The following is an 11,321-nucleotide window of genomic DNA, read 5'->3' on the forward strand; positions in this document are numbered from 1 at the left end:
TCTACATCATAGTGCCTGAAGAAGACTCAAATATTTGGTACCTCTAACACTTAGCACAACTCACTTATTTTTCTGTACCAAGACTAGTCCCGGGGTTGGGGATTTAGCTCAGTGGTAGAGCGCTTGCCTAGGAAGCGCGAGGCCCTGGGTGTGGTCCCCAGCTCCGAAAAAAAGAACCAAAAAAAAAAAAAAATGGACTATACCAAGACTAGTCCCACACTACTAAACATTATCTCTTGGTTCTTCTAGTTCCATTTCTGTGGCTGTGGTTAAAGTATTCCAGCAATACATAATTTACAAGGGAGGCGGGGGGTATCTGGCTTACAATTGCAGGATACAGCACACCAAGGGATGTCAAGCCCGCTAGCAAAATCCCACACACAAAAGCAAGAGTGACTTGCTTTCTTGCAGAGAAGGAAGGAGGGAGGAAAGCAGGCAGGCAAGGCAACTAATGAAAGATGCCAGGTTTGAGCAGCCCAGTCGTCAAGGAAGTCCGTAAGACTTCTGCTCCCCATCCCGGACACTCTGGGTAGAAAAATATGAAATACATATACTCCCGGAACTTCTGTATTCAGGACCCAAATCAACATACCTGGTGAACTTCAGCTTCTCAGAAGAAGGAAGATCCTTTCTTCCCAAGATATAGTTTTTCTCGGTTATCCTGGCTGCCCTGGAACTCTTTGTATAGACCGCGTTGCCCTAGATCAGCTATCCTGCGCGCCTCTGCCTCCAAATGAACTCCAAGGTAGGAAGGAGAGAGTACTGTGTCTGGGCCTGGTCAGAGCTCTGGTAGATATACCTTTCCCCTAAGCCCCGCCTCCACAGCGACGCCCCTCCTACAAGGCCACACCTCGCGAGACTACCACACCCTGCTCCAAACAGAATCAAATCAGCACAATAAGGGAAGAAACAAAAGGGCAATTCTTACATCCCACTGGCTTCCTATGCTAATGAGAGACAAAAGAGCCTACTGAGTTCAAGGTTAAAATGATTAATGTGGGAAAACAGAAAGTTGGAGTTCACAACCTGGACTGGAGGATAGGACAAAAGGGATGGATCTGTGTTCTTGAGGTCAACTCTCCTTTTCCACAGAGGCATAGCATTTGGGGTGCTTGCACCATGATGAGCCCTCACTGTCCAGTGGAAATCTAGAGGAGAGCAATATTACAGTCACACAATTAACCCTAGCTGAAACCGAAGTTGGTACCAGGAACTTGGGAATTGCTATGAGAGGCACCACCATGCTTTTGTTGGAAGACTCTATTTGGGCACTTTGGTTTTGAAAGGCAGTGGAATGCTTTAAATGGGGCTCAATAGGCTATCTTAGTAGTAATATTGGAGACCTTGGTATTGAGAGTGATCTGAATTGTACAGATCTGGACCAAGAGTTTTTAGCGGACAGGTTCTTCAGTAGGTGGAGAAAAGTCTATTTTTGTAGTATTTTGATGAACAACATGGCTGCTGTCTGCCCCTCTCTGAACAGTCAGCTTGAGGCTAAGAGACCCAGATTATTGCAATGACAAAGGAAGTCTCAGAAATTCCCATCATAGACCTTGTTCTCTGCCTATGAACGGCATTTGGAATATGTATAGCAATATAAGAAAAAATATAGAGAGTTCTAGTATTAAAGAAATGGATTTGGATTCTGAGTTCAAGGATATTAAACTGAACTGGAGAGTGTGGAACTTGTAGCAAGATCCAGGCTCGGTGGTACACACCTTTAATCCCAGGAGATAAAGCCAATCAGTTCTCTGACTTCAAGGCCAGCCTGAGGCAGCAAGTTCTAGGTATCTCTTCATTAACCATTACCTGCTTCAAAACCAAAACAAACAAACAAGACCTGGAAAGGTATCTATTCTCACACAGATCGTGTTGATAACAGCTGTAGTCTGTGAGTCCCAACACACATAATTAGAAGGCAGTTTGATTCCTGTGCAGACCCCTTGGTGCTGCTCTAGAAATTTGGCAAGCATTTGACATTGAGCTAGGACAAGGAAGTAGGCTCACATAAGAATATTTACATTCGGGCTTATACAAAGATCAAGGTAAACTCAATGGAAGTATGTGTCCTTTTATCTTGGTCATCCTGATAAGATCCTAGGTACAGTGACCAGGGGACTTTGTTTGTTGCCTGGTTTGATCACATTATTTTTTGCCTTCCTTGACTACTCTGTCCTTGATCTAAGAACGGGCCCTCTTCTTTACAGGTACCTAGAAAAATATAAAAGCAGAGTGGAAAAAAATAAACCTGCTTCAGCCTCACAGTGTTCTCTGATTGTCTTTTTATATCCTCACCACCTCCCTGGAGTCCCTGGTTGACTGACTGAGCTGGCTTGGTCAGATTCCCCACCAGGGCCTGTGACCTCCCCAGCCATAGTCTTTTGACCATGTGCACTGTACCACATGGGACACTAGCATGGGGCTCGTGCAACACTCAGGGTAGAGTCCAGAGAATTTTAAGGTTAGCCAGGTAAAGTGCTCCAGGTACATTAGATTGCCTTGGGGTATCTGTTGCTTGCAGCTGCCCAAAGATCCTACATTTATCTATGAGCATTTATCATAAGTGCTAGGTGGAAAAACAATGCCTTGGTGAAACAAAAAAAATCACCATCAGAAAACCACAAATTTTACTCTGCAAGGAGCCATTCTACCCTAGAGACAGTAACGACAGTTAACAAGCTATAATAGAGACACCACCACTGACAATTGCAGCTACCTTTTACAAAGGTAAGGACTATCACCAGAAAAGAATAGACTGTAGTTGAATCAACTCACTCAGTGGCCATGACCTCCAAAACAGTTAGTGTTGTTTGTTTATTTGTGGTTTGTGACAGGGTCTCATACTGGACTCCGGATTTTTTTCCTAGAACTCAGTATGTAGTCCACACTGGCCTGAAACTAGAGGCAAACCTCCAAATTCAGGCAAATTTAGTCCAAGTGCTGGATGCACAGGTGACCCACCCAAGAAATGCTCTTCTTTCTTTGGTGTTAGGGATGAGGAGACAGTGTCAGGGAGATTTCATCAACATCCCAGTGTCATGGAGCTGACGGATATTAAAGACAGGCTGTCTGGCTTCCACACAATTATTAGAAGGTCTCTTAACTTAGTCTGTTCATTAAATTTGGCAAATTAAACATGTTCAGAAGATTGGCTGAGTGCAGTGGTGTCTGGAATTAACTGGTTATAACCAGTTAGAAGTTTCTTGCTGCTTGTGGCTGCACACCTTTAATCCCAGCACTCAAGAGGAGATAATATGACCCTCAAAATGAAATTGTTTTAGGGAAAAGAGAAATTTCCTCATCACTCTCATCACTATTAGAGAAGTATACGTATGAAACCTTTGATTTGGAACGTGGTTTGACAATATTTATTAATTATGTAAATATTTATAACTCCCATCTTCATTCCTGAGACCCACTTTCCTGTATCTCCCAAGTGTTGAAATTAAAAATCTTTATTGCATCTTTGTTTATTTACATTTCAAATTTTATTCCCTTTCCCAGTTTCCCAGACATAAGCCCCAATCCCCTGCACCTCCCCTCCTTCTATAAAGCTGTTCCCCTTCCACACCCCCCCACCCCGTCTTCCCTCCCCTACACATTCCCCCACACTGGGCGTCCAACAGAAGCTGGACCGAGGGCTTCTCCTTCCATTGGAGCCCCAACAAGGACAACTACATATGCAGCTGGAGCCATGGGGCTGTCCATGTGTCCTCTTGGGTAGTGGGTTAGTCCCTGTGAGCTCTGGTTGATTGACATTGTTCTTTTAGCGTTGCAAGCCCCTTCAGCTCTTTCAATCCTTTCTCTAATTCCCCCAATCCCTGCCATTCTCAGTTCAGTGGTTTGCTGCTAACATTCGCCTCTGTATTTGACATACTTTGGCTGTGTCTCTCAGGAGACATCTATATCTGCTTACTGTCAGCTTGAACTTCTTAGTTTAATTGATCTAATCAGTCTTGGTGGCTATATATATATATATATATGGTGTACAGGTGGGGCAGGCTCTGAATGACAATTACTTCAGTCTCTGCTCCAAACTTTGCCTCCATATATCCTCCTATGAATACTTTTGTTCCCCATTTTAAGAAGTAGCGAAGCATCTGCCTTTGGTCATCCTTTTTCATGAACATCATATGCTTTGTGGATCATATATTGAGTAATATAAGTTTTGGGCTAATATCTACTTATCAATGAGTGCATACCACGTGTGTTTTTCTGTGATTGAGTTACCTCACTCAGGATAATATTTTCTAGTTCCATCCATTTGCCTCCAAATTTCTGAAGTCACTGTTTTTCATAGCTGAGTAGTAGTCCATTGTGTAGATGTACCACATTTTCTGTATCTATTCCTCTGTTGAAGGGCATTGGGTTTTTTTTTTACAAGATTTTGCATATTTTAAATAAGGCTGCTATGAACATAGTGGAGCATGTGTCTTTGTTGTATTTTGGAGTATCTTTTGGGTATAGCCCCGGAGAGGTATAGCTGGGTCCTCAGGTAGTGGAATGTCCAATTTTCTGAGGAACCTCCAGACTGATTTCCAGGGTGGTTGTACCAGTGTGCAATCCCACCAACAATGGAGGAGTGTTCCTCTTTCTCCACATCCTGGCCAGCATCTGCTGTCACCTGAGTTTTTTTTATATTAGCCATTCTGGCTGCTGTGAGGTGGGATCTCAGGGTTGTTTGATTTGCATTTCCTTGATGACTAAGGATGTTGAGCATTTCTTTGGTACTACTCAGACATTTGATATTCCTCAGCTGAGAATTCTGTTTTACTCTGTACCCCATTTTAAAGGGTTATTTGGCTCTCTGGAATCTATCTTCTTGAGTTCTTTCAATATTTTGGATATTAGCCCTCTATCACATGTAAGATTAGAAAGATATTTTCCCAATATATTGGTTGCTGTTTTGTCCTAATGACAGTGTCCTTGTCTTACAGAAGCTTTGCAGTTTTATGAGGTCCCATTTGTCAATTCTTGATCTTAGAGCATAAGCCATTGGTGTTTTGTTCAGGAAAATTTCCCAAATGTCCATGTGTTCGAGACTCTTCCCCACTTTTTCTTCTATTAGTTTGGATGTATCTGGTTTGATGTGGAGGTCCTTGTTCCACTTGGACTTAAGCTTTGTACAGGTTGATAAGCATGGGTCGATCTGCATTCTTCTACTTGCTGACCTCCAGTTGAACCAGCACCATTTGCTGAAAATGCTATGTTTTTTCCATTGGATGGTTTGGCTCCTTTGTCAAATATGAAGTGAGCATAGGTGTGTGGGTTCATTTCTGGGTCTTCAATTCTGTTCCACTGATCAACTCGCCTGTCTCTGTCCCAATATCATGCAGTTTTTATCACTATTGCTCTGCAGTACTGCTTGAGGTCAGGGATGGTGATTCCGCTAGAAGTCATTTATTCTTGAGGATAATTTTCACTACACTCTTTCTTTGTTATTCCACAAGAATTTGGAAATTGCTCTGTCTTACTCTACGAAGAAATGATATGGAATGTTGATGGGCATTGCATTGAATCTCTAGGTTGCTTTTGCCAAAATGGCCATTTTTACTGTATTAATCCTGCCAATCCATGAGCATGGGAGATCTTTTCATCTTCTGATGTCTTCTTCAATTTCTTTCTTCAGAGACTGGAGGTTCTTTTTTTTTTTTTTTTTTTTAAGATTTTATTCATTTATTATATATAAGTACATTGTAGCTGTCTTCAGATACACCAGAAGAGGGCATCGGATCTCTTTACAGATGGTTGTGAGCCACCATGTGGTTGCTGGGAATTGAACTCAGGACCTCTGGAAGAGTAGTCAGTGCTCTTAACCGCTGAGCCATTTCTCCAGCCTGAGACTGGAGGTTCTTATCATACAGATCTTTCACTTCCGTGGTTAAAGTCACAGCAAGGTATTTTATGTTATTTGGGACTATTGTGAAGGGTGTCATTTCCATAATCTCTTTCTTAGCTTGTTTAATCTTGAGTAGAGGAAGGCTACTGATTGGTTTGAGTTAAATTTATGCCCAGCCACTTTGCTGAAGTTGTTTATCAGGCTTAGTAGTTCTCTGGTGGAACTTTGTGGTCACTTAAGTATACTATCCTACCATCTGCAAATAGTGATATTTTGACTTCTTCCTTTCCAATTTGTATCCCTTTGACCTCCTTTTGTTGTCTGGTAGCTCTGGCTAGGACCTAGAGTGCTATATTGAATAAGTAGGGAGAGACTGGGCAGCCTTGCTCAGTCCCTGATTTTAGTGGGATTGCTTCAAGTTTCTCTCCCTTTAGTTAAATGTTAGCTACTGGTTTGCTGTGTATGGCTTTTACTATATTGAGGTATGGGCTTTGCATTCCTGATCTTTCTAGGACTTTTATCATGAAGGGGTATTGAATTTTGTCAAAAGCTTTTTCAGCATCTAATAAAATGATCATGTGGTTTTTTTTCTTTGACTTTGTTTACATATTGGGTTATGTTAATGCATTTCTGTATGTTGAACCATCCCTGCATCTCTGGGATGCAGCCTACTTGGTCACGTTGGATGATCGTTTGATGTGTTCTTGGATTTGGTTTACAAGAATTTTATTGAGTATTTTTACGTCCATATTCATAGGGGAAATTGGTCTGAAGTTCTCTTTCTTTGTTGGGTCTTTGTGTCTACTAGATATCTGGGCAGAAACACATCCCAACTCCATGGCGGCCCAGACTCCCTAGCCACAGCACACTCTCTTACACTTACATCGCTACATGAAAGAACACACAACAAAATACCCTTTGGTTCAGTGGATGAGATATAATTGCCCACCTAAACATACAAAGCCATATACACATCCATCCCTTAAGAACATTCATAACATCCTGTATAAACACAGAGTGGAATCTCAACGTCAGCTTCCATGCTTTCTCTGCTGCAGCTTCTCTAGGTCCCTCCTCTTGAAGAAATAAAGTTCCATAGTTGCTGTTGAAGTCACAAGAGACAACCTGATCCTCACTGTAGCCCAGGATGCTCTTTAGTGGGCCCTCGAATGCCTGCTTCACCACATTCTTGATTTCATCATACTTGGCAGGTTTCTCCATGCAGCATGTCAGATCCACAACAGATGCATTGGTGGTAGGAACACGGAAGGCCATGCCAGCCAGCCTCCCATTCAGCTCTGGGATGACCTTGCCCACAGCCTTGGCAGCACCAGTGGATGTAGGAATGGTGTTCTGGGCTGTCCCACGGACATCATGCCACAGCTTGCCAGAGGGGCCATCCACAGTCTTCTGAATTGCAGTGATGACCTGAGCTGTGGTCATGAGCCCTTCTGAGATGCCAAAGTTGTCATGGATATTCTTGGCCAGGAGGGCTAAGCACTTGCTGGTGCAGGATGCTTTGCTGACAATCTTGAGGGAGTGGTCCTATTTCCCGTGGTTCACTGTGTACAGGAAAAACACCTCAGTTACACAAACAGGCACTATCTCAAATTAAAAGACTGGGAAAAACTTACAGAAAATTTTCCCAAGAAACCCACTGAAGTAGTAATTCTAATATTCTAATATTCAATAAAATAGATGTTCAATCAAAAGTTATCGAACAGGTAGGAAAGGACACTACAAACTCATTAAAGAAGAAATCCAACAAGTTGATCTCTTAATTCTCAACATCTATGCCCCAAATGCAAGGGAAACCACATTTCTGAAAGAAATGGTCCTGAAGATCAAAACACACACTGAACTTCCCCAAATAATAGTGGGAGACTTCAACACCCCATCTCACTAATGGACCGATCATAGAAGCAGAAACTGAACAGAGACACACTGAATCTAATACAAGTTATGAACCACATGGATTTAACAGGTATCCAAAGAATGGTTCGTTAAACATATCATTTCTTTTCAGCACATCATTTTACCTTCTCCAAATTGACCATATCGTCAGACATGAAGGAAGCCTCAACCAACACAACAACATTGAATGAATCCCATGCTTTACATCTGACACCGTGGATGAAGACTGGTCTTCAATATCAACAAAACTAAGAGGCAGCCCACATACACATGGAAACTGAACAACGCTCTACTCGGTGATATCTTGGTCAAGGAAAAATAAAGAAATTAAAGCCCTTTAGGAATTTATGAAAACTGAAGAGACAACATATCCAAACTTATGGGACACAATGAAAGCAGTGCTTAAAAGGAAAATTCATAGCTCTGTGTGCCTCAATAAAAAAATTGGCGAGATCATACACTGGCAGCATTACAACACATCTGAAATCTTTACAACAAAAAGAAGGAAATACATCCAAGAGGAATAGACAGGAGGAAGAAATCAAACTCAGGGCTGAAATCAACCAAGCAGAAACAAAAAGAACTATAGAAAGCATCAACAAAACAAGGAGCTGGTTCTTTGAGAAAACTCAACAAGAGATAAATCCTTAGCCTAACTAAGTACAGGGAACACAGGCAGTATCTAAATTACAAAAATCAAAAGTGGAAAATCCCATTGAGGAGAGGGCTGGTCTCTTAGTGTAGCCCTGAGCTTTTCTTCAGGATCTTCTTAGTTCAAAACCACATCCTGGGTTGACACACTGTAGTGAGGAAAACAGTCAGCCAGAAGCCAAAGGACAGAAGCCCAAAAGCAAGGTGAGTACATTGAGAGACTTTCCCAGAACTGTGCACTGGGTGGATTAGTTCCATGTTTTCATTTAGGCAGGTGGTGCTGTCTCTGCACAGTAATGAGGCCTGCATGAGACTTCCACCATGAAGTCAGCTGTGCTAAGGTCTGGAGCCCGTTACAGTGGGAAGCAAATACTGGGTCCTCGGGAAGAGCAGCAAGCCATCTTTCCCACTGAGCCAAACTCTTCAGTCCCTCCAAACACAGCTAAAATGTTTGCTGCAATAGGCATGCTTGACAGTCTTCATTATAAGCACTGCTGAGAGGTTGTTTGTTTGTTTTTGTTTTTGTTTTAAGTTTAATTGAAGACTGGTGCCCACCTGTAGTCCCGGACTGTGGCAGCTCAGGAAGGACAATGTCTTGAGCTCAGGCATTCAGGCCCAGGCTTGCCAACGTAGCCAAGACCCCCTCTTAAAAAAAAAAGAGGCTATATCATCTAATTTCAACACTTAGGAAGTACAGGCCGGTGGATCTCTGAGTTGGAGGTCAGTGTGGTCGACAAAGTACATTACAGGACAGCCAGACCTACATAGGAAAATCCTGTCTGCAAACCCAGGGTAGAGGGAAATAAATATTTTCAAATACTTAATAAATACTGGCAAACTTCCTTCCAAAATAAAGGTTCTTTATATATACTTCCCTAATGGTAATGATATTAATGAGGAAATTACCTTTTTCACCAAAACAATTTCATGATGAGGGTTTTATTATCTGCCTCTTGAGTTCTGGGATTGGGGCAGCACATCCAGCAAGAAATTTGTAACTGGTTATAACCAGTTAGTTGCAGACACCTCTGTACTCAGACCAACCTTATCAACATTTTAATTTGCCAAATTTAATAAAAATGTCTTAAGTCTAAGAGCAAATGATAACTGTGTGGAATCAGACAAGCCTGCCTTTAGTATCTGTCAGCTCTGTGACACTCGGAGGGACTGAAATCTCTGTGACCCCATCTCCTCATCTCTTAAACTGAGGAAAGAAGAGTGTTTTTTGGCCATGTCACTCTGTAAGTCCAGCACTTGGGACTTTGGAATTTTGCCTCTAGTTTCAGGACAGTCTGGACTACACAGTTCATTTCACGGAAAAAAATTCAGAGTATAGAATGATACCCTGTTTCGAACCTCAAATGAACCAACAACTCTGACTGTTCTTGGAGGTCATGGCCACAGAGCGCAATGGTTGAGTTATAGTCTTTTATTTTCTGGTGATGGTCCCTAGCATGGTAAAGGATAGTTGTAACAGTCCCTGGTGTCTCTATTATAGCTTGGTAACTGTCATCACTGTCCCTAGAGTAGCTCGGCTCCTTGTAGAATAAAACTTGTAATCCTGTGATGGAGATTTTTCATTATTCCAGGCATTGTTTTTCACTGTATTTAAGATAACTCGAGGATACATCTGGAATCTTTGGGCAGCTGCAAGCAACAGACAGCATAGAGGAGGAAGTTGGAACCCTTGAAGAACTCAGATGGCCTGACCTTCAGCTTCTTGGACTCTGCCCTGAGTGTTGCATGAGCCTCATGCTAGTGTCCTATGTGGTACAGTGCACATGGTCAAATGGCTATGGCTGGGGAGGTCCCATGGCCTAGGGTGGAATCTGACCAATCCAGCTCCCTCAATCAACAGCTCGTTCAGGGAGGTAGTGAGGACTAAGAAGGAAAGGATATTAGACAACACTGTAAGATAACTGAGGCTGAAGCAGGTTTATTTTTACCCAGTCTGCTTTTATACCATTCTAGGTCCATACAAAGAAAAGACAAGTTCTTAGATCAAAGAGAGAGTAGTCTAAGAAGGAAAAAAATATTGTGATCAAACCAGGCAAAAAACAAAGTCCCCTGGTCACTGTATGTAGGGTCTTATCAGGATGCCCAAGATAAAAGGATTGCCACATATTTCTCTGTTTTGTTTACCTTGTACTTTGTGTAAGCCCAAATGTAAATATTCTTATGTGAGCCTACTTCCTTGTCCTAGCTCAATGACAAATGCTTGCCAAATTTCTAGAGCAGCACTAAGGGGTCTGCACAGGAACCCAGGTTTCCTTACAGATGTAATCAACCTGCCTTCTAATTACAGATGTTGGTGACCAGAGACAACAGCTGCTATCAACACTGTGTGAGAGAATTGATTCTTTTCTTTTTTGTTTTGTTTTCTTTTGTTTCGTTTTCATTTTGCAGTATATAATGGTTAATGAAGAGACACCTGGAACTTACTGTTTCTGCCTGGCCTTGAAATTGGGGACCTCCACGGCTCTATCTCCTGGGATTAAAGGTGTGCATCAACAAGCCTGGACCTGAATGTAGCTGGGTAGGATCCTGTAACAAGTTCACCACTCTCTTCATTTAATTTACTATCCTTAAACTCAATTTAAAATCAATTAATAAATACTTGAATTATATATATTATATTTCTCCTTTTACCTTTCTATGCATATTGCAAATGCTCTCCATGAGATATAGGCAGAGAACAAAGACTATGATGGGCAATTCTGAGACTTGCTTTGTCAAGGCAAACAGACTCTAAATATTACCCACATCCTCACTTTCCTGACAATGGCAAAAGGAGGCCATGTTATTCACCAAGATAGTCCAAAAGGCAGTCTCTATACCACAAACTGAAGTTCTTCCCCACTGAAACCTCTTGGATAGCTCTGCCTGATTCAAATCACTCTCAGGAACCAGGTCTTCA

This window comes from Rattus norvegicus, chromosome 6 (genome assembly GCF_036323735.1).
Source record: "Rattus norvegicus strain BN/NHsdMcwi chromosome 6, GRCr8, whole genome shotgun sequence".
In the NCBI taxonomy this organism is placed as follows: domain Eukaryota; kingdom Metazoa; phylum Chordata; class Mammalia; order Rodentia; family Muridae; genus Rattus; species Rattus norvegicus.